Below are 16,722 nucleotides of genomic sequence, written 5' to 3'. Positions count from 1 at the left end.
ATTCTGTACATTAAGCGCAACGGGTTATAAGGGCGCATTGCCGTTTTTTGAGAATTTTAGGATTTTAAGTGCACCTTATAGTCCGAAAAATACGGTAATGTAAATCCAATTAAGCTTTTGATTGATTGATTGATTGATTGATTGAGACTTTTATTAGTAGGTTGCACATTCCGTACAATTGACCACTAAATGGTAACACCCAAATACGTTTTTCAACTTGTTTAAGTCGGGGTCCACTTAAATTGATTCATGATACAGATATATACTATCATCATAATACAGTCATCACACAAGATAATCACATTGAATTATTTACATTATTTACAATCCGGGGTGTGGAGGGGGCCGGGGGGTTAGGTTTGGTTGTTATCATCAGTCATCAACAATTGAGAACAGAGAAATGGATATTGGAACAGTGTAGGTCTGACTTGGTAGGATATGGACAGCAAGTAGTGGGCAGAGAGAGAGAGAGAGAGCGAGAGAGAGAGAGAGAGAGAGAGAGAGAGAGAGAGAGAGATCAGAAGGCATAAGAAAAAGTATCTGCATTTGATTGTTTACATTTGACTATTAACAATCCGGGGAGGGTGCTATTACGGACATCTAAAAATATTAAAACAAAATTTGTAGTTTTATATGAAAACAACTTTGTAAAATCCCTGCTTAGGCTGCTGCCCCCGCGACCTGACCTCGGATAAGCGGAAGAAGATGGATGGATGGATGGATGGGCCGACAGGCGATACGCAATCTGTTGGAGGGGACGTAAAACTGCAGAATAATTTATTTTTAAAATACATACTGTAAGTAAAAATGAACGTATAATGAAACACACTCTGTACACCTAGTAGGGAAGTTTGATTTTAAATAAATAACAATAAAAACCTTAAATAGGTATTCAAAATCTTTCGATGGCGTGAGTCGTTATTTGTAAAAGACTGTAGTCAGGGGCAAGCTTACCATTAGGCAAACAAGTAGTTACCTGGGGCCTCAAACGTCTCATAAAAAGGATAAATAAGATGCATCATATTTGAAACAATATATTATTTTTGTCCTACTTTGAGAGCTTAAAAATACACCGAAATGCTCAATCAACCATGACTGTTTCGACTGCTCCCTCTCCCTTCTCACGCTATGGACTATTCCATGTTACTGCGTATGTGCACACTGAATGGCGGAAGACACTCCCAAACGCTTATTGGTTGTGAGTGTTTCGTATAAAAATAAAGTGCAGAAGAGGAGAAAGGGAGAAGAAAACTTTTTTTTTACCTAAGGTGTCAAGCTGTGATGGAGAATGAGGTATTGCAGCACCAATCAGATGACGCATGCAGAGCTGTAGTGGAGAATGATGCTTTTCCTCACAAATAAGTGAGTATAAAAGGCCTCCAAATCGTAAAGTGTTGTGATCTGAGGGCCTGGCAAGATGGAGTGCAAGCGAAGCAGAAAGGCAGGCAGGCAGAAACTTGAGAGGCGCTTTTATTGTTGTCAACAACCTGGTCTAGAGGAGTGGTGTTCCTACACCACCAGCGTTAAGAGCTCTTTTTCACGTACCAGCACGCTAACCTCATGTCCGCTCCAACTGTGCTATCCGTAAATCTCCGAAAATAGTTACACTTTATTAAATGATTATAGTTACTGTCAATTACAGTAATCGTTGGGATCAACGATACTCATTGGTGGAAAAAAAATATGTTCATTTGCATCTTGCATTGTCATTTCTAACAACCAATGGTAAAATTCAAAACATTTAGAAGTTGTAGTTGTTAATTTCTCAGGGTAATTATTTTTCTTCCGATTTAAACCGTTACTTTATTTACTACGCTTTAAAACCCGCGACTTATAAAACCGCGCGTCTAATTTGTGGACTTTTCTTCGCTAACGGCCATAATGATTTTGTGTTCAACAAAAACACAAGCAGAGACACAAGCAAAGTGTGTTTTTGTTTGTGCTATGGCGCCATCTATTGATCGTGCTTGCTCCCTACAGGCGCTGTGGGGTGAACGACTACGGTGTTTCTTCCTGTTTTGTGCTTTGAACGGGAAGTACAAGTGCCTTTCCGTCTGCTAAAACTAGTCGTACTTACTAACGCGTCCCATGTGTCTGCAGGAGTGATTCCATACATACTTGCATGCGCTATCGTAATGTAATGAAGCTAGCGTCATTAGCATTAGCAAATATGCTAACACGTTTACAAGTTTCTGTGTTATTATTTATGTACTGTTTCATTTTCACAAATAAGTAAGTTCCCCAAAACGTCACCATGGAGTCATTGATTCTGTTTGGGGAGCTAGCTTCTGCAGCTAGTGGGTTCATGAAAATGTCTTCTGTTTTGTTTGATTAGCCCTTTTACTGCCATGTTACAGACACCGTTTAGAAACAATTAAAGTATGTAAATAATCTTTTAAGAAATCTTAAAATAAGAACTACTTTCACAACGTATCTGCAGCCTGTCCGGTGTGGGTAGCATATGGAAAAAATATTTTTTTCTTTTAAAATGTATTGGGTGTGGCTTATATACCAGTGTGCTCTATAGAAAAAACTATATAATAAATAACCGTATTGCTGCATATAAACATTTCTGGGCGAGGGAGCGTCGGAAGTGGTACAAAGACCACTTCTGCCTAGGGTGGGGGTCTGCAACCTGCGGCTCTAGAGCCGCATGTGGCTCTTTAGCGCCACCCTAGTGGCTCGCTGGGGCTTTTAAAAAAATTTATGAAAATAGCTAAATATATGTTTTATTTTAACATGGTTTCTGGAGGATGACAACATGACACAAACCTCCATAATTGTTAGAAATCCTACTGTTTATATTAAACATGCTTCACTGATGAGAGTATTTGGCGAGCGCCCTTTTGTCCTACTAATTTTTGCGGCCCTTGCACTCACCGTAGTTTGTTTACATGTACAACTTTCTTCGACGATGCCAGAGGAAGACATATATTTTATGCCACTCATTCTTTGTCTCATTTTGTCCACCAAACATTGTATGCTGTGTGTGAATGCATAAAGGTGAACTTTGTTGATGTTATTGACTTGTGTGGAGTGCTTATCAAGCATATTTGGTCAGTGCATGACTGCAAGCTAATCGATGCTAACATGCTATTTAGGCTAGCTTTATGTACATATTGCATCATTATGCCTCACTTGTAGATATATTTGAGCTCATTTAATTTCCTTTACTTATGTCCTGTGTGTATTTAATTTATATGTGCATGTCTCATGACATATTATTTGTATGTAATAGTGGCTGCATTTCTGATAGTTGTTTGTGTGCCATGTTGTTCCAGACCACAGCAAACGTTACCCAGCTTGCATAGATTGTTATAAATCCATTCAAAGAAGACAGCCTGCCGTTTCCTTTAACTTGGACACACACATCTATACCTTTGGCCATTCTAAGACATTCATTTAGAGAGGTTATCTCACCCCCCTAAGAAGCCTGCGTTTTACTAATGTTTTCCAATGTTGTAAAAATGGGTAGAATAAATATTACATTTCAACATTTCTGTCAACAAAGATTTGTGTCAGCCTGTCACACATAGTCATTTTGATAGTAGGCAAATCTAGCTATTATATACACTTATATCATGTGTTGACTTCATTATAAGACTTATAAAAGGCTTTTCATTTTTTTGGGCTCCAGACAGATTTGTTTTTACATTTTTGGTCCAATATGGCTCTTTCAATATTTTCAATATAACCCGTGGCCTAGGGCATCAAATGACCCATTGTCACTCTTACTTTTATTGAAGACTCTTTCTGCCAAGACAGCGATGAGTGGAGGGAGGCGCAGAGGGGAAATAAACCGTGTTCGTCACCTTCTTAATCAAAGTGCTCACACTCTCAACTTTCTTTGGCCCCACTGTTATTTATCAATGCAATTTTACAGAATAATACATGGGACAACAGACTAGGTTGGCTGTAAAATAAATTAAAAATACGAATATTCAAATGAAAACTAGGGCATACAAAAGACGAGAGTTTCATTTGTTTTATAAATTCTTCATCGTTAGTGGTGATGATCGTTACTATTGATCAATGATGTGCCGTCAGAGCCAGCAAGGCCTTCTCTGCTGGTCTAACATAACCAGAAATCCTCATCATAATTAAAGATGAAAGTAATTTTGTATTTACTTTCCCTAAATATCTAAAAGTATTCATATTCTCTTCATGTCATATTCCAGTGCTGTTGTGTTTAGGTTACAGTTTGTATCCAATCAGAATTCAGCTAGCTTATGTTGCCATGCTGTACTAAATCTGCCCGAAGCCTTCAGAAGCAACAATGCTGGCGTTTGTGCACTGAAAGTGAACGGGCACATACAGTTGATAGACAGTTGTCATAACCAATCAGATCCCAAGTTGTTGTCAGTAAGGCCTTCTAGCTGGCCTAAGGCAGATATATATATATATATATATATATATATATATATATTGTGATGTTATGAGCTAGGTAACATAAGAACTCCATTACCCAGCATGCCACAGTAGTGAAGCGCATGCGCAGTAGCCATGCCAGCAGCGGGATGTTTTTGATGAGCACGCTATGGAGTAAACTTTAAGAATTCAGCCAACACGCCTCGTCTGCATCTTTTATGATTAGACAGGACAACACATATATTTGAAAGACCATTTTCCAGAAGGATATTTAAAGAGAAACTACGTCTTGTGAGACGATGTCAGCCAACCCCGGAAGATCGAATGGGTTCTACAGATTGTGAGTTCAGATCATTTATTTCTTATTTTTTTCACGTTTAATATGTTTTTTGCAATTTTAATTTTGACAGTACCGCATAAGATATGTTTTAATTGCTGATGCAGGTTTATTGATTTTTAAATGCGCCAGAAAACAACCCGTTTTGTACACTGTTGGTGGTAATTCAATGCACAGTAGTGCGTAAATGTGTTTCTGTGTACCGTATTTTTCGGACTATAAGTCGACGTTTTTTTTCATAGTTTGGCCGTGGGTGCGACGTATTCTCCGGAGCGACTTATGTGTGAAATTATTAAAATATTACCGTAAAATATCAAATAATATTATTTATCAAATTCGCGTGAGCGACGAAGAAAATGTCAGCAATCGTCACACACACGCCAACCAATAAGAATTCGGCGGGGGAGGGTCATGGCAGAAGTGCATTGTGGGTTTTGGAATGCTAACTGCTATATGCTACTGCCGGAGCTATTAAAATGGATCACATCAACGTTGGGGGTAACTTATAAAAACTGAGAAGGACTGAACTAAAATGGCACCAAAAAGGAAATCATATACTGCAGATTACAAGCTGGACGTAGTGAAATATGCAGCAGAAAACTGCGATCGAGCAGCAGAAAAAAAGGAAACGCCGCATACCAGAGGCGACACCGGGGAGGAAGATTTCATCGGATTTAGCGATTGGGAGTGACAGATTGTTTGGTAAACGTATAGCATGTTCTATATGTTATAGTTATTTGAATGACTCTTGCCATAATATGTTACGTTAACATACCAGTTGGTTATTTATGCCTCATATAACGTACACTTATTCAGCCTGTTGTTCACTATTCTTTATTTATTTTAAATTGCCTTTCAAATGTCTATTCTTGGTGTTGGATTTTATCAAATAAATTTCCCCGAAAAAATGCGACTTATACTCCAGTGCGACGTATATATGTTTTTTTTTCTTCTTTATTGTGCATTTTCGGCCGGTGCGACGTATACTCCAGAGCGACCGAAAAATACGGTAGTATTTCTCCAGCAATGGTCATGTGGTGACATCAATGATGGTATTTTGAGAAGTAATCATTGAAGTCGGACATCACTGAAGGCCTAGGTGCTGCTATTGATATTCACCTAATTGTTTTTCCCATGTGAGGTAATGACATCTATTCCAGGGTCAACCTGTCAACATTGTGAAAGCTTCATAAACGGTACAAGCAACATTTCTTGAATGACACACAAGTGTAAACATAAATTAGAACGGGACAGACTTTAATCAAACCACATTGGTTGCAATGTAAAATCTACATAGTGTGATGAAGATCATCATCTGCTACCACTTGAGTCGAGTAGGATTTTTTTTCTTTTCTCAATTTGGGAGTCTTTTGGCAGATTTGGCATTCATAATTCCTGATGGAAGAAAGATTCTGGATTTGCTTTCACGCTCCTTTCTTTCCTCTCGTCTCTTGATGGCGTATACTTTCTTAGTGATGGCAGATGCCTACAGAGCAACTAACCGCCTGCAGACTGTGCCATCTGTGGCTACTTTCCCCCCAGTCGCCTGCATTGACGCTGCATCTCTTTAGATTACGCTTGATGTCAGAATAGACATGCGTAGTAAAGACCGTTGTCTCGTTAGCTTTTTTCAAGACGCTCATGTTTGTCGGTTCATTTTGTCAACTGATGCGTAACATCTTGCAGACGCCACGTTGGTTAAACAGCTCAAGACTTTTCAGGTGATGTCTAAACACGGCCCATGTCTCGCTTCCATACGTAGAGATAACGATGGCTTTACACACAGGAATCGTAGACTCCAATACTGTTTTTTTGACACTTCCTAAGGCGCCGCTTGGCCAACTGAGACAATGCTTTAGTACACAGTGTAGACAGCACAAGAAGTAAACATGACAAGTCAAACCATAAAAGTAGGCAAATTAAAACATAAGTAATACAGTTCTGAGCTTCAAGAGGTAGTCACCTAAAAGGGTTTTCACTTCACAAGTGTGTTTGAAGCTCATCGAGAGAATGCCAAGAGTGTGCAAAGCAGTAATCAGAGCAAAAGGTGGCTATTTTGAAGAAACTAGAATATAAAACATGTTTTCAGTTATTTCACCTTTTTTTTGTTAAGTACATAACTCCACATGTGTTCATTCATAGTTTTGATGCCTTCAGTGACAATCTACAAGTCATGGAAATGAAGAAAACACATTGAATGAGAAGGTGTGTCCAAACTTTTGGCCTGTACTGTATATATGTATGTATATATCTATTTATAGATATATGTACAGACACATATATAAATATATATATACAAATTATAGTGTCTTCAAAGTGTGCAGTTTTTAACTAAAGTAGGGATTTTGTCGAGTCTAAAACCAATTTATTCATGTTTACATTGATTCTCATGGGGAACTCTGCTTCTGCTTCACTATACCAACTGTTTCAGTTGGAGAACCATGTTGAAGAATCAATTAAGTTCATAAATTAAGGTTCCCCTGTGTAGCATCATTTCAAACTTTTTTTTTTTTACAGAATAAAATAAATACAATGGCCAATGTTTTATTGTTTTCAGCGCCTTACTTTATTTTCACACGTTTTGTAAAATGTATCATGTGAATGAATTATCAGTATCAGATTTAAATAAGCTCTGCTTCTTCCAAGTTCTTTACAGACATGTCGAATTGTTCAAAGTAATGTTGGGTTGTTCTGATACCAATATTTTGGTACCGGTACCAAAATATATTTTGATACTTTTTGATACCTTTCGATACTTTTCTAAATAAAGATGACCACTAAAAACGGCATTATTGGCTTTATTTTAACAAAAAATCTTAGGGTACATTAAACATATGTTTCTTAACATACTAGACAACTTGTCTTTTAGTAGTAAGTAAACAAACAAAGACACCTAATTAGTCTGCTGACGTATGCAGTAACATATTGTGTCAATTATCATTCTATTATTTTGTCAACATTATAAAGCACAAACTGTAAAAATGTATTATTAATCCACTTGATACCACAAATTTAGGCATCGATCCGATACCAAGTAGTTACAGGATCGTACATTAGTCATATTCAAAGTCCTCATGTGTCCAGGAACGTATTTCCTGAGTTTATAAACATAATATGAATTTTAAAAAAAAGGAAAAATAATTTTGTGACGATAAAAAATATCTACGTAATCATAGTAGTATCAACTAGATACGCTATTGTACTTGGTATCATTACAGTGGATGTCAGGTGTAGATCCACCCGTGGCATTTGTTTACATTGTGACGCCGGTGAGCTATTGTATCCTCCTACGGTGTGTAGTGAAGCATGTTTAGCTATTCCTCGTCCTGCAGGGATGATACTTGTAAGAAACGTACTTTATTTGTCGCCATGGAGGCGAGGATTCGTGATTTAGAAGTAGCTAAAACACTGCCGACTGCGGACGAACATTAGCTGCTAACTAGCTAACTATGTTTTAAAGCGCCTCTTCCTGAGGGTGTTTCAGTGTTATAACTTCACCTTTATCGTTACTTTTTAAGCCAAAATGCGTACGTTCTCCCTTTTCTGTTCACACACTGTGTCTGCTTGTACGTACTCTGTGATTGTGCCCTCCCGAACATGCTCCTCTGCTCGTAAAACCAGCAATGTCATTGGCGCGACGTCATGCCCAGGAACCGGTACTTTTCAAACAGAGTATAGTACTGTTTTTGATTCATTAGTACCGCGATACTATACTAGTATAGTACAGTCCTAATGTAATGTCCCTTAATGCAAGGCGTTAAGCGTGTCAAAACAGATCAACTGCACCGTACCGTGTCTCAAAGTGCAAGAATGTTTCACGCTGAGAACACGACACAGAACTTTCCAGTAGGTCTCACATGTTCCCTGCATGTCCCCCCGCCAACCCGCCAGGAGGAGTCACAGGCCGGTTAGTCTCCCATAAAAACTGACTTGCAAAGCACCCCCGCCTCCTCCGCCGCCAAAAACAAATGTACTGTACATCAGCACAGTGTGAGGGCGCCAGCTCCGCCGCAAGCGGGCCCGAAGATGGCTCAGCAGTTTTTTTTTGCCGGTGACGTCAAAGAAGGTCGCTCCAGTCTGAGCGCCTCGCCGCAACCGAGGCGTCCGCAACACGTTGTCACGGCGGCAAAATAGGGGCTTAGCAGTGTCATGTAAGCGGACCGCATTGTTGCGTCGCGTCATCTGGATGTCATCAGCTCGCCTCGCTCACTCCGCGCCGCGCGGGGTTAACGGCGTGAGTCGCCCTGTGGACAATTACATGCACCGCACACACACTCAGAAACATTCACACAAACACACATTAAGGCTGCTACCTCCAGCCTCCCGCCCCTGTAATGAAAACAAGATGTTCACGCTCCCAGACTGCAGCTCCCTCCCCCCTTCCCCACCGCAGATCCTCTATAAATACTCTCACGACGTTCTTAGATACGTGACAAAAATACATCTGGACCGACGACAATGCTGCGTACGAAAGGTAACGTGAGTGCTTCGGTAAAAAAAAAAAAAAAAATCTGCCCTCCACACTCGCTGCACCTGATCTCCACGTCTCAATTTGTAACAAATCTGCTCACAATTGGCCACCAAATTACAGTATAAACATGCCAGATAGCCATCTTGTTTACAGCACCAAGCCCCCCATCGCCAGCTCCTTTTCTCTCCCTACTCCGGTCCAGAATCAGGCGGCTGTAGTTCCCGTATATTCGAAAAACATTTTACTCTGATTCAGTGAAATGGAAATTCTTGGAGGTGTGTTTGGACTCGTCGCGTCGGAAAACTGTCACGCGGCCCAGTTTCCCAAAGCAGGGCTTCATAATGTCACAATACATGTTGGAAGTTGTGTTTCTCGTCACCGGGCCACGGCTCCCCCGGTGTTGGCAGCATTCATGCAGCCCCCAGACCATGACGGTAACATCACTGCGCTGGAAATACTCAATTGTCTTCCGACTCACTGAGTTAAGAGCTGGCATCACAGAACTAATTAAGCTGGTAAGTTGAGGTACTACTATAATAAAAAATGATGCATATCATAATATCACATGAATTTACTAACTAAAAGGAGCCATATGTACAAAACCCAAAAGCAGTGAAGTTGGCACGTTGTGTAAATGGTAAATAAAAACAGAATAAAATGATTTGCAAATCCTTTTCAACCTATATTCAATTGAATAGACTGCCAAGACAAGATACTGAATGTTCGAACTGGAAAACGTTGTTATGTTTCGCAAATATTTGCTCATTTGGAATTTGATGCCTGCGACATGTTTCAAAAAAGCTGGCACGAGTGGCAAAAAAGACTAAGAAATTTGAGGAATGCTCATCAAACACTTATTTGGAACATCCCATAGGTGAACAGGCTAATTGGGAACAGGTGGGTGCCATGATTGGGTATAAAAGCAGCTTCCATGAAATGCTCAGTCATTCACAAACAAGGATGGGGCGAGGGTCACCACTTTGTGAACAGATGCATGAGCAAACTGTTTAAAAACAACGTTTTTTCAACGAGCTATTGCAAGGAATTTAGGGATTTCACCATCTACGGTCCATAATATCATCAAAAGGGTCAGAGGATCTGGAGAAATCCCTGCACGTAAGCGATGGTATTACAGACCTCCGATCCCTCAGGCAGTACTGCATCAAAAAGCGACATCAGTGTGTAAAGGATATCACCACATGGGCTCAGGAAAACTTCAGAAAACCACTGTTAATAACTACAGTTTGTCGCTACATATGTAAGTGCAAGTTAAAGGGGAACATTATCACCAGACCTATGTAAGCGTCAATAAATACCTTGATGTTGCAGAAAAAAAGACCATATATTTGTTTAACCGATTTCCGAACTCCAAATGGGTGAGTTTTGGCGAATTAAACGCCTTTCTATTATTCGCTCTCAACGTGACGTCACATCGGGAAGCAATCCGCCATTTTCTCAAACACATTACAAACACCGAGTCAAATCAGCTGTTATTTTCCGTTTTTTCGACTGTTTTCCGTACCTTGGAGACATCATGCCTTGTCGGTGTGTTGTCGGAGGGTGTAGCAACACGAACAGGGACGGATTCAAGTTGCACCAGTGGCTCAAAGATGCGAAAGTGGCAAGAAATTGGACGTTTGTTCCGCACACTTTACCGACGAAAGCTATGCTACGACAGAGATGGCAAGAAGTGTGGATATCCTGCGACACTCAAAGCAGATGCATTTCCAACGATAAAGTCAAAGAAATCTGCCGCCAGACCCCCAGGAAAAGAGAGTGGATGAGGGTATGTCTACAGAATATATTAATTGATGAAAACTGGGCTGTCTGCACTCTCAAAGTGCATGTTGTTGCCAAATGTATTTCATATGCTGTAAACCTAGTTCATAGTTGTTAGTTTCCTTTAATGCCAAACAAACACATACCAATCGTTGGTTAGAAGGCGATCGCCGAATTCGTCCTCACTTTCTCCCGTGTCGCTGGCTGTCGTGTCGTTTCCGTCGGTTTCGCTTGCATACGGTTCAAACCGATATGGCTCAATAGCTTCAGTTTCTTCTTCAATTTTGTTTTCGCTACCTGCCTCCACACTACAACCATTCGTTTCAATACATGCGTAATCTGTTGAATCGCTTAAACCGCTGAAATCCGAGTCTGAATCCGAGCTAATGTCGCTATACCTTGCTGTTCTATGCGCCATGTTTGTTTGTATTGGCATCACTGTGTGACGTCACATGAAAATGGACGGATGTTTATAACGATGGTTAAAATCAGGCACTTTGAAGCTTTTTTTAGGGATATTGTGTGATGGGTAAAATTTGGAAAAAAACTTTGAAAAATAAAAAAAGCCACTGGGAACTGATTTTTAATGGTTTTAACCCTTCTGAAATTGTGATAATGTTCCCCTTTAAAACTCTACTATGCAAAGCAAAAGCCATTTATCAACAATACCCAGAAACGCCGCCGGCTTCGCTGGGCACGAGCTCAGTTCAGCCGGGATATGCTCATTTCAAAATTAGATTTACAGCCCCGAAATATTGTTATTGTTTTCATTTCGATGTCCCGCCCTCCACCGTTTGAACAATTAGAAAGTCCGTGAGTGTGTCACATCCAGGTTGCCAGTTACGCACCATCTTCGTCGAGCTACTGCCACTGGTAAAGTTAATAAACATGTCAGACCTTAGTAAATCTAAAAGGCCTTGTTACGATTCTCAACTTATTCATGATAAAACCAGGAAAAAAACGAGGATTTGTATCGGGAATGCCTTTGAAAGATGGAGACGATTGAAGGCGGAGAAAATGTTTTCATCTGATGCCAAACTTGCTAATTTCCTCATTGATAGGTAAATAAGGCATTTATGTTTTCTTATTACTTGTAATAAATGGAAATGGACATTTGGTATGTCAACTATATTGTCCAATACAGTCTATGATCTTGTCTAACAAAGCTAGTATGTTCCTGCAACGAATGCTTAGCATGCAATGACACATTGACATATAGGCTAATGGGAGAAATATATACCTGTTAGCCTGTATGTTGATGTGTCATCCAACTGACAGGGCAACATTGATTTTGGACAACTAAAACCTATGTGGATATGGGTAGTGTCAGTGCCTATTTCCTTCTCAATACACTGATACCCTGAGGAAATGGGTTCCAACATTAGCACGGCTGTAATCGTGGCAATGTGAAACGTACGGAGACAGCCAAATCACATGATAAGATAAGTCCTTATTCGTGTTTGCATATTGTGGACTACATCTACCAAGTTATATGGCATTCTGAAAGGTTTGAAACCGTAGCCTATAGGCGTACCTTGGTCAAATGTCTCCTCTTTAGTTTTGGGCGTACATTAGGCTGCTAAGCATGCTCTACTTATTTTCACCAGTATAATCATTTCTAGCGTTGGTTGTAGTTCGTTTTAGTCTTTTTTTTCTGATAGTACTGACTATAAACATATAATTGCCATTTGTTGTGATATTGTGCGCAGGCATGACGTACTTCTTCCTGAAAATAGCCTAATTTTTGTGGAAAATGTGTTGGTTAGAGATTTGTTATTGACAAAACGCTTGTCTATTCAGCTATTGTGGTCCCAGCACCTCAACTCCTAGTAAAAGGCAGTGGAAGTTTGAAGTTCCTTTGAGTAGCCCAGTCCATCAACCTCAGTCAGGGAGGGGGGGACTACGGAATTTTGACCGTGATTGCAGTACCATTTCTGGCCACATTTTTTACATCTCCACGGCCACTCCGGAGAGTATGGCGAGGCCTGGATTACGCGTGATTGATTATTGTGAAGAAGCCCCTGTGCAAGGGGTGATCCGCACTCTTGACAGTGTGAGGGTTGACATAGTGGCATACCGAAGTAAGACACCGCTGCAGCAGATAGCCAGCGGAATATTCTGCGTAGAAATATCAAGCGCCCTTCCGAAACTGCGGTCCGGGAGGTTTCTGTCAGGGATCTCACCCTTAGCCTTTGGTTTAAAAGCCTGTCCCACAAGGCAGCGAGAGGCAGAGACCTTTGAGGCAGTCTCTGCAATCTATTTAACCCATGGCTGGGACTCTGACAGGTACTACCACCCCGGGTCAGGGTGGATCTGGTTAGCAATGATGACTGAGGGGTAACTCCACCTTCCCCAAAACTCCCGAACTGGAGCCTCATCACCGGATGCAGTTTTGAGTCATACCCAGGACAAATAACCATACCATACTGACAATAACCATATGATTGCACTTTGTTGTGTTATTGTACGCAGGCATGATGTACTTCTTCCTTAAAATAGCCTAATTCTGTGTAAAATTTGTTGGTTAGAAATTTGTTATTAACAAAACGCTTGTCTATTCAACTAGTATGGTCCCAGCACCTCAACCCCTAGTAAGAGGCAGTGGAACTTTGAAGTTCCTTTGAGTAGCCCAGTCCATCAAGTATCGGAAAAGATCTTCAGGACTCCTCTTCCTCCTATCCGGGAAATCGCAAAAAGCCGCTGCCTGACCAAGGCTCAGAAAATCTGTAGAGACTCCTCCCACCCCCACCAAAGACTGTTTTCACTGCTGGATTCTAGAAAGTGGTTCCGCAGTCTCCGTAGCAGAACCTCCAGGTTCTGTAACAGCTTCTCCCTCAGGCCAAAAGACCCTTGAACGCATCATAACAATCCCCTCAATTCCCCCCAAAAACGGATTAACTCGCTGGAATATGAAGACAATATAACATACGTGGATAAACATAAACATAAACATAAACATAAACGTGGATGCATATGCAAAAGTGCAATATATTTATCTGTACAGTAATCTGTTTATTTATATCTGCACCTTATTGCTCTTTTATCCTGCACTACAACCAGCTAATGCAACGAAAATGTGTCCTTATCTGTACTGTAAAGTTCCAATTTGAATGACAATAAAAGGAAGTCTAAAGTCCAAAGTCATATCTGGCAACCTCAGTCAGGGAGGGGGGGACTCCAGAATTTCGACCGTGATTGCAGTACCATTTCTGGCCACATGTTTTACATATGGCTCCTTTAAACAATAAATTAAAACATGGAAATCGCTTAACCTTCGTCTTGTGTTAGGGTCGGCACCGACCCGTTTTAGTTTTTAAATGCTTAAAAGAACCACATTTATTTTTTTGTATCAAGGCTTTTTGACTTTGTCAGGAATCTCTATTTCAACAAAATAAAACATTTGGTTGTTTTTTTTCACTAAATTATAAAATGCTCTGGTTGAAATTATGACCTTGGTGTTGTTAGGGTCAGTTTCGACCCAGTTATAAAAATAAGATTATAAAGCAATAATTAGAGCCAAAACTGAACACACTGACAGCCAGCTCCTCTCCCAATCATGTGAGCTTTAGGGGATTCTCATTTTACATTGTTATCCAGTACAAAAACAAACAAAGATGGGCATTGTCAAGACTTGGTCCTGGGTGTTTGCTTTTCCGGAAGGCAACGGAAAGTTGGCTCGGGCGAGACGGGAATGTGAGTACATGATTGTTTATTACTATCAAAAAAAGTACAAACGAAAAGCGCGCACAGTGGCGGAGAACAAACTATGAAACCAAAAGACTATAGCATTAATAAACAAAAACTTACTTGGCTTGGACTAAAGTTGCAGCATGAAAGATGGACATGAAAAAACAAGTGTCAGGAATGTGAAGAGCATAAATGTGGGATGTCGCCAGGAAGACAAACTGAAAACAATGAACTTAAATACTACAGACATGATTAACGAAAACAGGTGCGTGACTCAAAAGGTGAAACAGGTGCGTGACATGACAGGTGAAAACTAATGGGTTGCTATGGTGACAAACAAGAGTGCACAATGAGTCCAAACGTGCAACAGGTGAAACTAATGGGTAACCATGGAAACAAGACAAGGGAGTGAAAAGCCAGAAACTAATGAGTCCAATAACTAAACAAAACAAAACATGACTAATACAAAACATGGTCACACAGACATGACAGGCATGTCTCGACATGTGAGGTCACTTCAGTATAGAGTTGGTGACTTGCAGAGTGCACATCTCCAATTTGCATCATGCAAAAATGAAAAAAAGATTTACAGTGAGAGAAGTTCCGGATAATGTTTTTGGTGAAAATGAGGGAGAAGACACAGAGCAGCATAGTGATACGGATGAACAGGTTTCTGAGGAGGAAGACAATGTGGAGTATCAACCAGAAGACACAGACACATCTGATGAGTCTGATGAGGAGGTCATACCAAAGACTATAAAAATGGGACCCATTACCTCCCTGCTTGACACTCAGTATCAAGAGTTGGAATTGGGGGTTAAATCACCAAAAATGATTCCCGGGTGCGGCACCGCTGCTGCCCACTGCTCCCCTCACCTCCCAGGGGGTGAAGAAGGGGATGGGTCGAATGCAGAGGACACATTTCACCACACCTAGTGTGTGTGTGACAATCATTGGTACTTTAACTTTAACTTAACTTAACTTGATTTGCTTGATTGGTTGTTGTTTGTTTGACCTTGCAAATCTATATTTTGTGTTATGACTTGTTCTGCTTTTCATTTTGTGTTTGTATTAAAGTTCTGTTGCTGAAAAAAATACTTTTTAGCCTTTTTCTTGAAGTAAATATATATGGGTCGAAATTGACCCGTTACTCTAGTTAAAATTATTCAAATGAAAAAATAAATTAAACACATTTATTTAAGGGATGTGTTCTAATACCCATCAGTAATAGTCAGGTAACACAACAACCTTTTATTTATTCATACGATTCTCTTGAGGTTAATTTGACCATTTTTTAAATTAAAATCAAGGGGTATACTGACAAAAAAAAGGCCCAATGGCCCACACCAAAGATATTAAAACCAATATTTTCATGGATAAGGAAGCCAAACAAGGTAACCAAGAGATGAGAAACAAATTGGATGAAAGATCATTGTTTTTAGTGTATTTTACAGCTGATTTAAGACGTGGGTCAAAACCGACCCGTTAACATAAGAGATGGTAACAGAAATCTAACACAAGAGGAAGGTTAAACCTTATTTTTAAAATAGTGACATCAAGAAAAATTGCAGTTTGCACTCCGCCCTCTGCAAAAACCGGGAACCATCCATCCATCCATCCATTTTCTACCGCTTATTCCCTTTGGGGTCGCGGGGGGCGCTGGAGCCTATCTCAGCTACAATGGGGCGGAAGGCGGGGTACACCCTGGACAAGTCGCCACCTCATCACAGGGCCAACACAGATAGACAGACAACATTCACACACTAGGGCCAATTTAGTGTTGCCAATCAACTTATCCCCAGGTGCATGTCTTTGGAAGTGGGAGGAAGCCGGAGTACCCGGAGGGAACCCACGCAGTCACGGGGAGGACATGCAAACTCCACACAGAAAGATCCCGAGCCCGGAATTGAACCCAAGACTACTCAGGACCTTTGTATTGTGAGGCAGATGCACTAACCCCTCTGCCACCGTGAAGCCCACCGGGAACCATGTTGTCTGTTATTACACTCACCGACCACCTGAGAACACTCCGTACATGTCAGAGGAAACCTGGCTTTGTAATTAAAGGAAACGTGTCGCA

The sequence above is a fragment of the Nerophis lumbriciformis genome, linkage group LG19, assembly GCF_033978685.3.
Source record: "Nerophis lumbriciformis linkage group LG19, RoL_Nlum_v2.1, whole genome shotgun sequence".
Lineage (NCBI taxonomy): Eukaryota > Metazoa > Chordata > Actinopteri > Syngnathiformes > Syngnathidae > Nerophis > Nerophis lumbriciformis.
This window is presented reverse-complemented; position numbering follows the sequence as displayed.